At 46.0% G+C, this 16,157-nt stretch overlaps 1 protein-coding gene across 9 annotated transcripts in view; it reads left to right on the top strand.

Moving 5' to 3' along the window:
* DLG3 (discs large MAGUK scaffold protein 3) overlaps positions 1 to 16,157 on the top strand; it is a 109,398-nt gene that overhangs the window by 16,587 nt on the left and 76,654 nt on the right. The gene's annotated exons all lie outside the window — the stretch shown is intronic.

The following is a 16,157-nucleotide window of genomic DNA, read 5'->3' as shown; positions in this document are numbered from 1 at the left end:
ATGATTGTCCTAATACATATATGATAATTAATAACCTACTATATTCTGTATAAACTTGTTCCTGATGTCAGTATATTTGTCCAAACAAAGACTTCGTCTGGAAGCAACCATTCATATGTTCTCATGTTATCAATCCATTGGGATCATATCTTTATTCTCCCAGTTCATCAATTCCAGTCTCTTGGCCACTGTTAGGGTGTGTAGAATCCATTTTTGCTGTCCAATTGTCAGCTTCTATACAATAGGTATATAATTGAAAAGAATATTTTCCTCCGAAAATTTCAAAATTGCCCCCACAGTCATATTTACATAGTCCACAATTTTCTCCCCAAACTTAGTGAGTATGGAGCACTGTAAAAACATGTGTTTCAAAGAGGCATTATCCTTATTACAGCTCCACCAAACAGCGACAAGTCTTAGACAAGTCTTTTTTATACAAACATAATGGAGCCAATAAATTCTAAATATTATTTTCTGTTGTGTAAGTCACAATTTAAGATCCGTTGATACCATTGCTACAGAAGCTAAAACGTTTTCCCACTGATTAGGTGGTATTGGACAATCCAATTCTTTATTCCAATCATTTCTTAAAATCTGTATATCAAATTTATTGATAATAAATATCTGTAGAAAGTGATCAGTGGTTTTTTTTAGTTTCAAAAGATTTATCCAATTGTTCCAATATCTCCAGTGTTTCAGAAGCTGAGAAATCTGCTAGTCCAAACACGGCTGTTAGAGGATGTTATAGTGGCAGATACTGCCATTGGGCTTCATCTGATAGATGATATTTATCTCTTACAACTCATGTTCACTCGCATGATTCCTGTTCCTGACCTTGGACAAATGTGCAAATTGGTGCATTTCCCTTTCCTATTTCCAGATCTGACAGAATTCTCTGACATCCCTAGTCTAGATAGACAAATAGCCTGACCTGATGTAAGGCAGTTTTCTGTGCCTTGGAGGGAAGTGTAAGATGGAAGCGCTTCATCTTGGGGGGGTATCATGTAGGACAATACAGACTCCTTGTGCCAGATATATCATGGAAGCAGGCATGCTAAGGCTTGTGTCCTCACTTTTAGATCTCTCTGTGTTGGACCAATGAACCCCTGAGTGGAGAACAAATGTCTTGCACTGGTATCTTTGTGGTGATTTAGTTTCCTAGCAGAAAAATCCATGGAACATCCTTTTTTTGCAACACAAATGGGAGAGAACCAGGGGGGCAGGGGATGTAGGCTGTCATATCCAAGGCTTGCGCAAGAGATGGCCTTGACGGCTACTACTGTGGCTTCTCTGAGTTTTCCAGGCAGCCGTTATTTCTGGGGCATAGTGGAGTGTGTGTGTGTGTTCGTGTGTGAAATCTACATTTTCCCACAGAGACAATTGCGCCCAAGCTTCCTCCTCCCAGACCAGATTTTGGGATAACCATTTCCTGCTTCTCTCATGGCAGAGCTTTGGGGGCTGTTAGAAGGTGGAAGCGTGCTGATATAATAGTGCCTCTGTAACATACAGTGTGCGTTCTGGAGCTGGGGGTGCCTAGTGGAGAGAGCTTTGAGGTTCCTTTGTTTCTTGGGTCAATGGCAGGAGCTAGGGGTTACTCTCACTGTTGGATTGTTAGCATCTGGAAACAGGCCTTTGCTGTAACAGTGCAAAGGACCCACCTTAAGAAGGACATACCTTGACCTCCCACTGGAACACCATGGAATAAAGTGCACCTATGTGTGTTGGACCAGTGGCGTCATGTGCAGTGTCTCCATGTCACGAAAAAGTGACTGTGGTGACAGAGCTGTTGTAACTGAGCAGGTGGTACCATATCACAGACCTCTGCAAAGTTTCTGGTGTTTGCTTACAACAGGGGTAGTGAACCTTGGGGGGGAATGTGACTCTCCAGTCCTCTCTAGGTGGCCCTTGGGACTCTCCCCAGGCCACATGCCCTTTCCTGCCACAAACACCCCCTCAGCCACACCCACCTCCTCAGCCATGCCTCTCAATGGCCTTGCTTTGAGGATATGTGCCTGACTGGAATGCATCGTTGAATTCTGATAATTCCTCTTGCTTGCCTCAATGGAGGATAGTCAGGGCTGTGTGAAGAAATTAGCCTTCTGCACAAAGGTAAATTTTATATGTGTTGCTGCACCCGGTTTTGCATCTGGCTCTGCCCACCACTGGGAGGTAGGCCTGTCAGAAGGGAATGTGGCCCCTGAGCTAAAAAAAGAAGAAGTTCCCCACTCCTTGCTTAGAGGAACAACAACATGGCAGTTTAGATGGATGACAAGAGCAAGCCAGCAGTAACTCACACTGAGCAAACTAGATTTAACTATTCATTAGCAAAACAGGATCTGCACAGGAGTGTCAGGCCTAATGAGTACAGCAACTAAGGTCTTGTCCCCATGAAGCAGTTGCCGGGACTAAAGGTCCCCGCCCCCCTACAGCTGGCTATGTCTCCTCCTTTCCAGGGTTTTCCCCAAGAAATTGGAAACAGCGCCTGCATGCAGCCTTTTCATGCATCTCCTGGTTCTGGGAGACAAGTGGGGAGGGGGAGCTTGACACAGCAGGAGAGGGAGACACCCATGCCTCTTCACCAGCCTGCCTCATCCCTGCCTCTTGGCCTCCCTCCTCCCACTCTTCTGCTTCAGCTTCTGCCTCTGATTCTGGGCGTCAATCTGCCACAGACTTTCCCAGCACACTAAGACCTGCTACCTCTTCCGCTTCTGACACATCCTCTTCCCAGTCTTCTCTCTCTGACCACTTATCTTCATCCCACCACCTGGGCTCTGAGCCTTCTTTCCTTGGGGGTTCCCCAGCTGGTTTCTCCCATCATTCCTCTGTGTCTAACCAGTGTGTAATAATTGAGGAGCCATCTAGATCAGCCCATGTTTTGTCCCAGCTGGGGAGCACTGGTCTAGTCAAGTGGGGCCTAGTCACAGAACACCAGGAACACCAAGAACACCAGGTCACAAATCACTAGCACAAGCTCCAGTTTTAAGAAGCAGAGTCAGCACAAGCATAGGTCGGAGTGCAACTAGGCAAGATCAAAAGCAACAGAGTGTAAGTCCAGATAAGCAAAATCAGGCAAAGCCCCAAGGCAAACAAACGAGGTGGGTAGCACCATGGATAGCTCCAAGCGGCAACCAAAGCAGACTTGAATGTTGGTCCAAGAACCATCAAACTCAAGTCCCATCTACACCAAGTCATTTAAAGCACTGTAGTTTGTCAAGGGCACTGGGAATTGCAGCTCCGTGAGAGGCAAACTACAGTTCCTAGGATTTTGGGGTGGGGGGAAGCCATGTACTTTAAATATGTTTGGTGGAGATTTGACTTATCAATGGCTATTAGCCATGATGGCTATGCTCTGCCTCCTCAGTAAGTGCAGAATACCACTTGCCAGGAGAGTACTGTTTTGCTCAAGTCCTGCTCCTGACTTTCCCACTGGCATCTTGTTGGCCTGAGGATCCCCACTGTCCCTCCCTCCAAGGAGTGAGTTTTCAGAGCTTGTGTGCCTTGTGCACCCATGTGCTCCCTACACCCACTTCGGATAGTGGGCTGAACAGCTTTTCCCATGCTATCGCCCAACAGCTAGGAATCCCAAGCATTCTGTAACTCACAACCCAGCAGAAGAGGCTGTCGCTTTTTTGTTTCATGTGCCAATGCATCAAATCATCCCAGTGCACTTCAAGCATGAAAAAGGTTTTCTCCAGAAGGTCAAATTCACTAGTTAGTGACCATGCAAAGCCATTGTTGGAGTCTTAAAGGCCATTTTGTGGATTTATCTGCTGTGGTTAATGGTCAGCGGTAGATCACTCCTCCCTGCATGTATTTACTTAATCCTTGAAGAAAAAAACTCCCAACGCTTTTACTGCCTTTCCTGGAGTTCCATTCATTAACCATGCATTTCACAAAGTAATGCTTTCTCTGCTAGCAGTTCTGTGGTTGCACTTGTCATGAAGGTAGGGTCGAGCAGGATGGATCCTGAGGGATAAGCCCACCCTAAGTGAGGTTTTTCATCCAGGGACCAGAATTTTGGGGGTGCACAAGGCAAGAATCATTTCAAAATGCCATAGTTCCAAGGGAAGGGTCATGGCTCAAGTGTTAGACCACCTGCTTAAAATGCAGAAAGCCCCTGGTTCAGTCTCTGGCATCTCCAAGGTGGGCAGGCAGAGACCCCTGTCTGAAGCCCTGGGGGAGCCACTTCCAATCAGTGTAGACCCTACTGAGCTAGATGGGCCCTTAAGTCAGCATAAGGCTGACGGTCTGTGTTTCCAACTGGGTTGGAAATCCCTGTTTCTCTGCCAGGTTGGTTTGGCTTTAGGGCAGGGGCAGAAGGAGCGCAATGGCTCTTCTGGTTCAATCTCTGCCATCTCCAGTTAAGCAAAGTTTCAGGTAGCAAATGACGAGGAAGACCTTTCCTTCCCGCCGGCCAGTTTAGGCAGTGCCAGCCTAGATGGGTGGATAAAACCCAGCTTCCTGTGTTCACCTGTGAAGAGGAAAAGGGCTGATCAGATCAGGGGGAGATGGGGCAAGTGAATTGGCACAGGCGTCCTTGGGGGCGGGGGCAGAGGGGCTATACTAGGCCACAAGTGGATCCCCAAAGCGTTGCTGATTCACGTGGGCTTCTCTCCCCTCCTGACATGTTCCTGCTGCTGCCTAGCAACCCAGCTGCTGTCTGCATCAAGCCAGGAGACAGACTGCGGCTGGGCCCAATCTGTGTGCCTGTCCCGGATTTCTTCCTTTTGGGGAGGGGGTGGGGAGAGGAGAAAGGGTAGATTTGGAATCTGGGGCTGCTCTCTCTTAAGGCTTTGGAAGGAGACGAAAGCCCTCAGCTCACAGAGAATTACCATGCTGTGGTAAGCTCATCAAGTCCCCGTGATCACATGGTGCTATTAATTAGAATTATTACTCCTATTAGCCACAGGGTTTTTCTTATTATTATGGGTAACACTGCAGGCGCAGTCCTCAAGGTCTTGCAATATTCTCACTTGAAGCAGAGGCATTTGAATATTGCTGTCGTCATTCATATATAAAAGGAATTTTATATATACATCTTTATTTCTTTATTTTATATGTACCAAAAAGCTTCAGGGGTGGGGAACCACCAAGAGAACCCCCAAAACATCTCAGTGGAGGCGGTGCATGTTCAGAGGGCTCTGAATGCTGACTGTTAGGGAAAACAGGAGGGGAGGTGTCATGGAATGGCATTACCAGAGTGGGAGACTCTCTGCTGCAACATTTTGTTGCAGCTTCCACTTCTATATGCTAATATTGGGTTCCTCCAGGCAACATGTATATTGAGCATTTGTCCGGATTTGCTTGCACAAAGCTTGCATGGAGGTCAGATGTTACCAACTATTTACTGAGCATTCAGTCTGATTTGTTTGTGGGGAAGAGGTTTGATGACAATGCATCAAGCAAATATTCAAGTGCATTTTCCTCTACTGCATTTTCCTCATCACTTTCCTTCCTGCAAAAGATCCAGTTTTCCAAGGGGAAACAGGTTTTGTTGCACAGGGCCACTGAATGAGCATTGATTGCTTCATCTAAATTTGCCTGGATGTGACTGAATCCCAAGATCACCGCAGTCTGGAAGTGACCAGACGTGAGAGCTCCCCCTGGAGGCATTTACGAAAGCATTCTGCCGTGCGCAGAATGATTTAAGAGTGGAGCAAAGTCTGAACCACATGCTCCTGCTGAATATTTATATATAATATTATACACACACATATAATATTATCACATAATCTTAATATAAAATCATAATATCACACAATCATAATACACAATCACACTCATAATACGATATCACACAATGATATCATACATAAAATCGATCACACAGTCATATCATGTAATATGATCATTAGTGAAGGAAACTAACCCCTTCCTGAATCCAGCTACTCCAACAAATGTTGTTGGTGACCAGCATAAAATGGAAGATACTTCCTTTGCCTCTGCCTAAAATTCATTTTGCATTGACCAGCCTGGGTGTGCAGGGTGCGTTGATGAAGGCTATGATATCCAATGATGCTATTATGATTTGATTGTGTATGTGATATTGTGATTGTGTGATAATGTGATGTTGTGATTGTGTGATCGTATGACATTATGATACTGCAAATGACTGTGTGATATTATGATCGTATGATATGACTGCATTATTTATGTGATTTATGATATTATCATATGAACTTGTAAACAGGGGTGTTTGCAAGGGCATTTAGTGAGGGAGTTTGAGGTGGGGACCCAGAGTGCTGTCTAATGGTGCATGTAGGACCAAGATACAGCAGTGTTTAAATGCCTCCAGGGAAATATGCTCCCGTTTGGAACTCTTAGTAACTTCTCTACTTCAAGTAAGAATATCGTAAGACCTAGAGGACTGTGCCTGCAGTCCTACAAATAATAATAATAAAAACCCTGGGTTTCTCAAAGACAAGTCATGCCAGACAAATCTCATTCCTTTTTTTTTTAAATAGAGTTACAAGCTTGGTGGATCAGGGGAATGCTTTGGATGTAGGGTATCTTGATTTCAGTAAGGCATTTGACAAAGTCCCCCATGATATTCTTGTGGAGAAGCTGGTCAAATGTGAGCTGGACAAGGTATCTCTTAGGTGAATTTGTAACTGGTTGGTTGACTGAACCCGAAGAGTTCCTCATCATCCTGGAAAAAAAGGGGCAAGTGGGAATCTGCAGGGGACTGTCCACCCAACCCACACTGTGCCAGTGGCTAGTTGGCTATCTCTCTGCCTTCAGCTGAGTTGGTCTAGTATCCAAATGGTGGTCACAAAGGGCACAAGATAGGAGGTGTTGTGTCCAACAGACATGGCAGTGAGCATGTTCCCAGTGATGCTGGGAAAGGGCTCCTCCTGCATCTCTGACTTGTGTGCATAGAGGAGGGAAGAAAATACCTTTATCCCCAAATCTGTTGACCCCGCCATGAAAAGGAGGCTTGAAGCCATGGTTGTCTAACCCCTGCTGGGGTTTTTTTGCTGTCTACTGCCCCTCTTTGAGCTTTCTAGTCGTTCCACCCCAGTGGCATGGGGCAGAAGTCTCAGATAGTGGCTTAGGAGAATGAGCCCCACCCCCAAAACCCCACAGCATTTCTGGCTTATTACATTTTCAAGCGTGTCAAGTAACGCACAATATTTCATCAAGCTTTGGGGATCCCTGGGCCAAATTGCAAGCTGGAGAAAGACATGGGCACCATCCCTGCTGCCCCCCATGCCAGCAATTACATGGGAAGGGGGGTGCTTTGGGGGTTTTCAAGCCAAAGTTGTTTTTTGGTGGGGGGAGATTTGGGGGAGGGTAGCAGCTAGAGAAGAGGCAGTTATCTCTCTCCTCCTAAATCCCACCCCCACACACCATAAGTCAGCTCTTTATCACTGTAGATGGATTTGGGGAAAGCCTTCTGTTGGCTACAGCAGGCCTCTGTTATTCTGGGCCATCATGCCGGGGCTTCAACTATATCACATCCAGCAGTTACGGTATGTTCTGTGCGCTCAGCAGAGCAGCCATGATGGATCAAGATGGGTGACACTGCAGCATGTCTATGTCTCTCTTGTACAAGCTTGTTTGGTCCTTTGTGGCTGTAGCACTTGGGACTTTTTAGTGTAGATAAAAGGCAAGTAAGAGGCAACATGATAGAAGTTCGTAAAACAAAGCATGGCATGGAGAAGAGTTTCCCTCCCTCTTTCATAACACTAGAACTCACAGACATCCAGTGAAGCTGAATATTGGCAGATTCAGGACGGATCAAATAAAGTCCTTCTTCATGCAGTACAAAGTTAATCCATGAACTCGTTTCCCCAAGAGACAGTGATGGCCGCTAACCTGGACCGCTTCAAAAGAGAAATAGGCAAATTCATGGAGGATGAGAGGGCTATCAATGGCTACTGGCCATGATTGTTATGCCCTGCCTCCATGGTTGGAGGCAGGAATGTTTTCTAATACTAGCAGAAGGGCAGAGTGCTCTTGTGCTCGGTTCCTGCTTGCCAGCTTTCCTTTGAAGCACCCGGGTGGCCTCTGTGAGAGGAGGAATGCTGGGTGCGGAGGGTCATTGGGCTGATCCAACATCTTACAGTTGTGCACATATTTCCTGCTTCCGATAAGGTTCCAGGAGACCTTGACGTTCCAATCCGAGTTGCAGAAAACAGCCCTGTAGCCTAAACAAAGATCTGTGGTTTTTCTTACTCTCCATTCCACCGACTCTCGGATGAGTAAAAATTGAACCTCACTAGGATCCAGTGATCATTTAGGGCATTGATCAGATTTGGCATGGGATGCAGTGGTGTTGATTGACATCACTGCTGCTATTCTATTCTGTTGCAAGTCGCCTGGAAATCTATGGGATCGAGTGACCAACAAGTCTAATACTTTTTTTTTTTATATAATATTTTTATTTTTTCCATATAAACACAACATACATAAACATACAAAGACAAAAACAGAACAAAAAACATGTATCATTTCATGTCCTAATTTCTTATACCTTTCTTCCCCGACTTCCTCATGCCTCCCTTTTCTGTATTCCAAATTCTTATCGATTGTTCAGCAAATCTTCCCTTATTTTAATTTAAATTTAGACTAGTCTTCCTTATTCTCCTTGTCTTAACCATAGCTAATAGTAACCATTTACTTTCCAGTCCAGCATCATCCTAACTTTCATTAATTTTGTAATATTTCTTTAAATAGTCTTTAAATTTTTTCCATTCTTCTTGCGCTGCTTCTCTTCCCTGGTTTCGGATTCTGCTCGTCATTTCTGCCAAACCCATGTAGTCTATCACCTTCATCTGCCATTCTTCCAGTGTGGGTAGCTCTTGCGTCTTCCAGTACTTCGCAATGAGTATTCTAGCTGCTGTTGTAGCATACATAAAGAAAGTTATATCCGTCTTTAACACCCCTTGGCCGACAATACCCAAGAGAAAGGCCTCTGGTTTCTTGGGGAAAGTATATTTAAATACCTTTTTAAGTTCATTATAGATCATTTCCCAGAATACCTTAATCTTCGGGCAAGTCCACCAAAGATGAAAAAATGTACCTTCAGTTTCTTTACATTTCCAACATTTATTGTCAGGCAAATGGTAAATCTTTGCAAGCTTGACTGGGGTTATGTACCACCTATATATCATTTTCATAATGTTTTCTCTTAAGGCATTACATGCCGTAAATTTCATCCCGGTGGTCCACAACTTTTCCCAATCAGCAAACAAAATATTATGACCAATGTCCTGAGCCCATTTAATCATGGCCGATTTAACCGTTTCATCTTGTGTATTCCATTTCAGCAGCAAATTGTACATTTTTGACAAATTCTTAGTACTGGGTTCTAACAGTTCTGTCTCCAATTTTGATTTTTCCACCTGGAAGCCAATTTTACTGTCCAGTTTAAACGCCTCATTTATTTGGTGATAGTGCAACCAGTCTCTCACCTTCCCTTTTAATTTCTCAAAACTCTGCAATCTCAGTTTGTCCCCTTCCTTTTCCAAAATTTCCCAGTATCTTGGCCACTTGGACTCCATATTTAACTTTTTAACTGCCTTAGCTTCCATTGGCGACAGCCACCTTGGAGTTTTATTTTCCAGCAAATCTTTATATCTAACCCAGACATTTAATAGTGCTTTTCTGACAATATGATTTTTAAAACTTTTATGTGCTTTAACCTTGTCATACCACAAATATGCATGCCACCCAACAACAAGTCTAATACTAATGATATCAATAATATTAATATTTCTTACAAGCCTAACTTCAACAAGATTGAAGAGCAGTGAGGACAGCACTCTATGGGTGCCATGGAAGGCTCATATGCCCCACATTATCAACCCATGCAATGCATCACCTAGTGAATCCAGAGTAAAAAAATGGCCCAGCTGCATCCATGTTATCAGAGGGCCCTGGTCAGTGTCAGCAATGAACCGGTCCAGGCCTCCCTTGCTGCCTCCCTTACACCTGAGGAGCCTCATCTCAGTGGTAGGTGATGATAACGACCACTCCTTACGTGCATTTATGCCAAGAAATGGGGAGATGAGAGAGTAAGAGCAGGTCCTCTTTACACTGCTTTTCTGGAAATAACAGCACATAATGGTTGGGTGCTTCAATGGTAGAGCATCTCCTTTGCATGCAGAAAGGCTCAGATTCAATCCCTGGCAGCTCCAGGTGTGGCTGGGAGAAAACCCTTGTCTATAAACCTGAAGTGCTGCTGCCGGTCAGGGCAGGCAGTACTGGGCTAGATGGATCAATGACTTGAATGGCTATAAGGCAACTGCTTGTATTCACAGCTAACACAGATTTGCATTGTATTTTGGCAGGCAGTTATTGGGTGACAAATTAACTGCAGCTCTTGCTGTTTTATCCTAATGCTACCAGCCATGGGGAGCAGAGCTCCAGAGACATGTGTGTAGCCTACAAAAGCAGGTTGTTTTGTGAGAAACTGAAGTAGCCTTGCAACATTGGTTTTGCCCTGGACTAAATTTGCTGTGGTGCTAAGAAATATGAAAAGTGACGCCACAACTAAAAATACACTTTGGGGCTTAATTGCTAGGAGGAAACCCCCGTGTAGTGCAGGGCTTCCATGCAGATGTTGTCCACTTCTTACTACCAGCTGCAAACTGCAGGTGGAAGCTGAACACATGTGAGCATCTGCAAACCAACCAGAGATGCTCTTCCACACCACCAAGATGGAGCAGGCAAGCCCTGCTGGTGTCAACTTTGTATGCAGTTTGAGAGGAGTAGCTACAAAGGAATCTCAAAAATAGTGAGCAGTACGAAAACAGGTCAAACTCAAAATATGGTTATTTCATTTCTGCATGTGATAGTTGCCTACGTGTGGGGTGCTTCATGTGCCTCACAGCTTCTGCATCCAGGCTATCACACCTTGTCGAATTTGTCTGAGAAAGCTGAGAGAGCAATGCGGGTCAGTGGTTAAAGTGCTGCACCTAGGAGACTTAGGTGCAAACCTCCACTTAGCCGTGGAGTTTCAGTGGGGTGTGGAACCCTCTTCGTAATCCGATGTGGGAACGTTGGGAAACAAATAGGACTGGAGAAGTTAGAAGCCCAAATTGACAGTTTTGTGACCTGAGTCCTTTAATTCTTCCTCAATCACATTTCTCCCATCTTCCTTCCCACCCCCACTCCCCACCAAGTTCCTCAGGATGAGCAGGGAGCTTGCAGCTGCTGAGTTAAAATTAAACTTGTGTAGATTAGCAGCTTGGCCCAACGCCCTCACCTCCCTCTGCGCACCCCTCCCTGCATCTCTCTGGCATCCTCATCTAGCCTCACCCTCCTCCTCACCATCACAGCCTTCACATCCTCTGCGGGCTGAGGATTTCCTCCCCACTCCCCAAAACAACAACAACCCACGACTGATACCTATACCAGGACTCTCGAAATAACGCAAAAGCAACTGCAGGCTAGGCTAAAAGGGATTTTCCTTTTGTGGATCACCACAAAGGAAATGGAAGGCCAGCGTAATTAACTCCAAAGTAGAGAGAGAAACAGTGGTAACCTCCCCAGGGGTGGCACACTCAGAAGTGGCACAATAGGCATTAGCTGAGGGTGCTCCCCCATTCATTCACAGGAGCCTCGTGGGTTTCTACAGTGAGGAGGGAGACTCAGTGAGCGAGGAGCACTTCCCCTACCCTGCACCTGAGTATCTATCTCAGGTGTGGGAGAACTTTTCAGCTCTCCAGCAGGTGCCAGGGATGATGGGAGTTGCAGCTTAGCCACATCTGGAGGGCTGGAATTTTCCCCATACCTAATCTATATGGTGTTTGGTGTCCGGCAAAAGAGTGGCATTATTTGTGAGCCTAGGCCCCCTTCCTGGAGATTTCTGAATTCCTTTCCATCCCATGGGAAACCAAGAGGTTGGCTTTCTGGGGCCCCTTTGCAGCAGCAGAGCTTAGAGTTTGAATTGTGCTCTGCTGCTCCCTTTGATATACATAGCCATGTCTGCTGGAAGGGTAACTCAGCCTGTCACAGCAAAAACAGCAAATGGTCTTGTGGCAGCTTCCAGCATACACAGTTTTGCAGGATTGTAATCACGAAATAGTAAATCTGTGTCATCTTTAAGGTGTGTCACAGTACTCTTTGTTGTTTTATTCACACCTGTGATATCAGATGAAAATGCTGTTGCAATTCATTTTATTATTTATTTAAAAAATTATGTGCTATCCTTCAGCAAAAATGATCACAGGGTGGTGGGGTTTTTTTTAAAGTGCTACGTAAACATAATAATCTACAGTATATTTTGGAATACTGTTTGTTTGCCTCCTTGCTGTGCATTGGGACACTTGCAATAGTCAAATTTTGCATGATGGCTCCTGAGATCAAGGCGGAGGTTTTTGGCTTAGTTTGGATGCAGTTGGATGCCAGCTTGAATCAAAATGGCTAGCTAAGCCTCCAAAAGTTGCACTGATTACAAAACTGCACTGGGTTTTTTGGGGGGGTGGGGGGGAGTTTCTTATAATTCCCAAGCAACGCTGGGTATGAGGCTGGCACTAATACATAATAAACAGAAACGTTAAAGTAATTCTCATAAAATTGTATAATTAGCGACATCATAAAAATCCCCACTGCTGTTTTATGCAGCTTCTTCCTCCATGTATCCACATGGCACATTCAGGAATGTGTGTTGGTCCCTGGGCTGGACTGTGAGGTGGCTGTCAAATGCACAGCTATTGCTTCTGATGAGAAATGTACCCTTCATAACAGACTTATTAGAGGCTAGGCTGCACACATGGCAGAGCTGGGGAAAGATTTAGCCAAACCTCCTTTTCCAAGGTAACAGTGGCAGAATATTTCTTCTGCAAGCAACAGAAAACCTAAAAATGGTTTCTAGGGCCTGGGTGCCTTTAAGAACTGTTGGCTGCTGCAATTCCAGTTCTCCTGCTGATTGGCTAGCGGGTGAGTGGGCAGGGAAGAGGAGGGAGCAGCCATTCAGAAATCTGCTGCATTACGTCCCTTATTTAAAGGAGAAAGAGCAGGGGGTGGCTGAAGGAACAGCCTAGCTCTCCATTGCTACTCTGCTCCCCTCCCATTCACTGTTGGCCTGGCTGCTTTCCCAAAGGTCTGTGTGACATTGCCACACCAGTTTTATCACCCCAGAGTACAGACAACAGATTGCTGGGGAATGTTCTGGGGCTGTAGGGCTGCTCTGGGACTGCCCGGGGGAAGGGCCAATTTTCCCTAAAATTCTGAGTGGTGGATTAGCACATCCTCCAGAGACACCCACTGTTAGAGGCAGACTGCCTCTCAGCACCAGCAGCTGGGAACCACAGGGAGGGAGAGTTGCTGTTGCACTCAGATTCCTGCTTGTTAGCTTCCTACAGCATCTAGGTGGTTGACCACTGTGAGCACAGGGTGTTAGACTAGGTGCCCACCCCCTTAGTCTGATCCAGAAGGGCTTTTCTTTTCTTACTTTCTCTTTTTAAGACAGGTGGCACCTTAAAGCCTCAGCCCATCACCTTGGAAGCCTCTGGCTGGCTAAGCCTGTGAGGTGTCTGTTGCATTATATGAACATTGAGGAATTGCAGTAGTATTTCGCTTTCCCTCTAAGTTGAAACCCAGGAAGTTTTACAGCATCGCTTTCTACTCAAAGCATCTCTCTTGCAGCCATGTGTGTCAGTTTTGGGAGGGCACAGGAAGGTAACAGGCAGAGGCATACGTAGGCTCCCTTGCATCCTTGGTGAGGGGCTATATCAGCCTCCCCCTCCCTTGTGCCCTTGGCAAGGAGCTCTGCCAAGGCACCCAAAGAAGCTTGGACACCTTGCCTGGCCACCCAGAGCAGTGGAAGAATGGCCTGGGGAGCATGCAGGTGGATGGGGGGGGGCTCCTAGCCACTATGAGCCACAGTGGAGAGGTATGAATTTTGCACATCTGCCCCAGGCCTGCACCCTTGGTGGGGGCCAACCTAGGCTACCCTTAGGTACACCCCTGGTATCAGACCCTTCTTTGGGGGTAAGATTGTGAGCTGAGACAACTCACCTCCTTTCTGTCCTCTTTTTCCAGGTTTCATTCTTTCCACCCTTTGTGATTTGGCCCCTGTTTCCAAGCACCTTAGGAGTGTGATGTATTGCCCAACAATCCAGCAGGGAAGGTCAAGCAAACCCCCCTCCCCCAACAGTACGGAAGCTGGTGGCTCTTTCCCCTGAAGCATGATATGGAAGCAGTAGCTCATGCACAAGAGGAAACTGCTACAGAAGAGGGAAGAAGTTAGCTCTGTGATAGAGCATCTGCTTTGCATGCAAAAGGTCCCATGTTCAGTTCCCAGCATCTCCAGGCAGGGAACTGATTCTGCTGAGTGGGGCCCTGGGCTTGTGCCCCAGATTCCTAATCTGACACCACCAGTTCACCTCACCCCACCTCCACCCTTTCCATATTCTAAATGTGGGTCTAGGTTGAGCTGGATCAGGCATAGGCAGACTCAGCCCTCCAGATGTTTTGGGACCACAACTCCCATCATTCCTGACCACTGGTCCTGTTAGCTAGGGATGATGAGAGTTGTAGTCCCAAAACATCTGGAGGGCCGAGTTTGCCTATGCCTGAGCTGGATGGAAGAGGCAGTTGGAATAAAAGCCTTGGAGTTGGTCCTAGCTAATGTCCGAAAATGGTGCCTTTTCAAAGTCTTCATGGCTTAAGAGCACAGCTATTCTATCCAAAACTCAAACAGGTTTATGGCCAAGCACAGCTAACCTAGTGAGATGCAGTGTCGCCCAGTTTGCAAAGTAGAAACATCAATAAATCACACCTTAAATCAGGGGCTTGCAGAACTTTAGCTTAGATGTTTTGGGGCTTTTTAGTTTAAACAAAAGGCAAGTGAGAGGCAACATGATAGAAATGTGTAAAATTGTGCATGGCGTCGAGAAGGTGGAATAGAGAAAAGCATCTCCATCCCCATCGTTTTAGCCCGGACACTGAGGTCCACGTTTGAGGGTTTTCTGGCGGTTCCCTCACCAGGCCCTGTCAGATGTCAAGGTGATAAATAACTGTGTAACCTTTAGAAGACATCTGAAGGCAGCCCTGTATTGGGAAGTTTTTAATGTTTGACACGTGTGTTTTTATAAGAGGATGAGAGAAATTGGTTCTACCTGCACTCTCAGAGGCAGCAATGCTTCTGATTTCCAGTTGTTGCAGAGAATGTTGTTGCACTCAGGTCCTGCTTGTGTGCTTCCCATAGGCCTCTGTGAGCACAGGATGTTGGGCTAGATGGGCCATTGGTCTGATCCAGCCATGGGTGTAGCCAGGATTTATTTTAGGGGGGCAAGCTTTATATGCTGGGTGGGCAAAACCAAGTTATCTGCTATGCAATTGTTCTGTTAGTTAAGTATTTATTTACTTAAATTAGGAGAGACAGCTGCCCCCCTGGCTACGCCCATGGATCCAGCTGGCTCTTCTCACAGTCTTAAAAGTTAATCACGCAGATCTCAGCTTTTGTGGGGCCAGCTTCCGACATTATAGAATGGTGATTTGCTTCTTTCCCACTCACACCTACTAAGCGAGAAGAGGATTGGAGAAGAAATGCAAGTAGGTGGGCTGAAAATGGGTGGTGTTTTTCTGGTAGGTGGGGGAAGAATATGCAGGGAGGTCTGTGCTGAGTGAAGAAATGCCACCTTTTTGACTACTAGCAGGCCTAGGTTTTTTGGGGGGGGGGCAACTAAGCCCATAGATGCAACCTCTGGAGGGAACCATGTTGCTAACCCTGGGCAAAAGGGTAGTTAAGGCTTGCAAGTCGGAATGGAGGAATGAACACTGTGTCCTGGCATAGGAGATCAGAATGCAATAGGGCAGGCCTAGGGATGTGGGAGCTTTAGATTGTTGAAGGGGGTGGGGGAGGGTGGAGTGCCCTCTCTTAGTCCCAGGACTAGTTCTCTGCACAGATTTGTTTGTTCCATTAAATATTCTGTATGTGATCACTGGATAGATCAGACCACTGGATAGATGTTAGAGCATGGTGCTGGTAACATCAAGGGCACAGGTTTGATCCTTGTACGGGGCAGCTACATATTCCTGCATTGCAGGGAACTGGACTAGAAATGATCCTCAGGTTCCCATCCAACGCTGTGATTCTATGCATCCCACCTTTCCTGCAAGGAGCCCAAGGCAAAGTAATAGTTCCCTTCCTCCATTTTGTCCCACAACAACCCTGGAAGGCAGGTCAGACTGGTCCAGGTTCA

Source organism: Podarcis filfolensis (genome assembly GCF_964270895.1).
Source record: "Podarcis filfolensis genome assembly, chromosome: Z".
Lineage (NCBI taxonomy): Eukaryota > Metazoa > Chordata > Lepidosauria > Squamata > Lacertidae > Podarcis > Podarcis filfolensis.
Note: the sequence above shows the minus strand (reverse complement) of the source record. Positions and strands in the feature narration are given on the sequence as shown.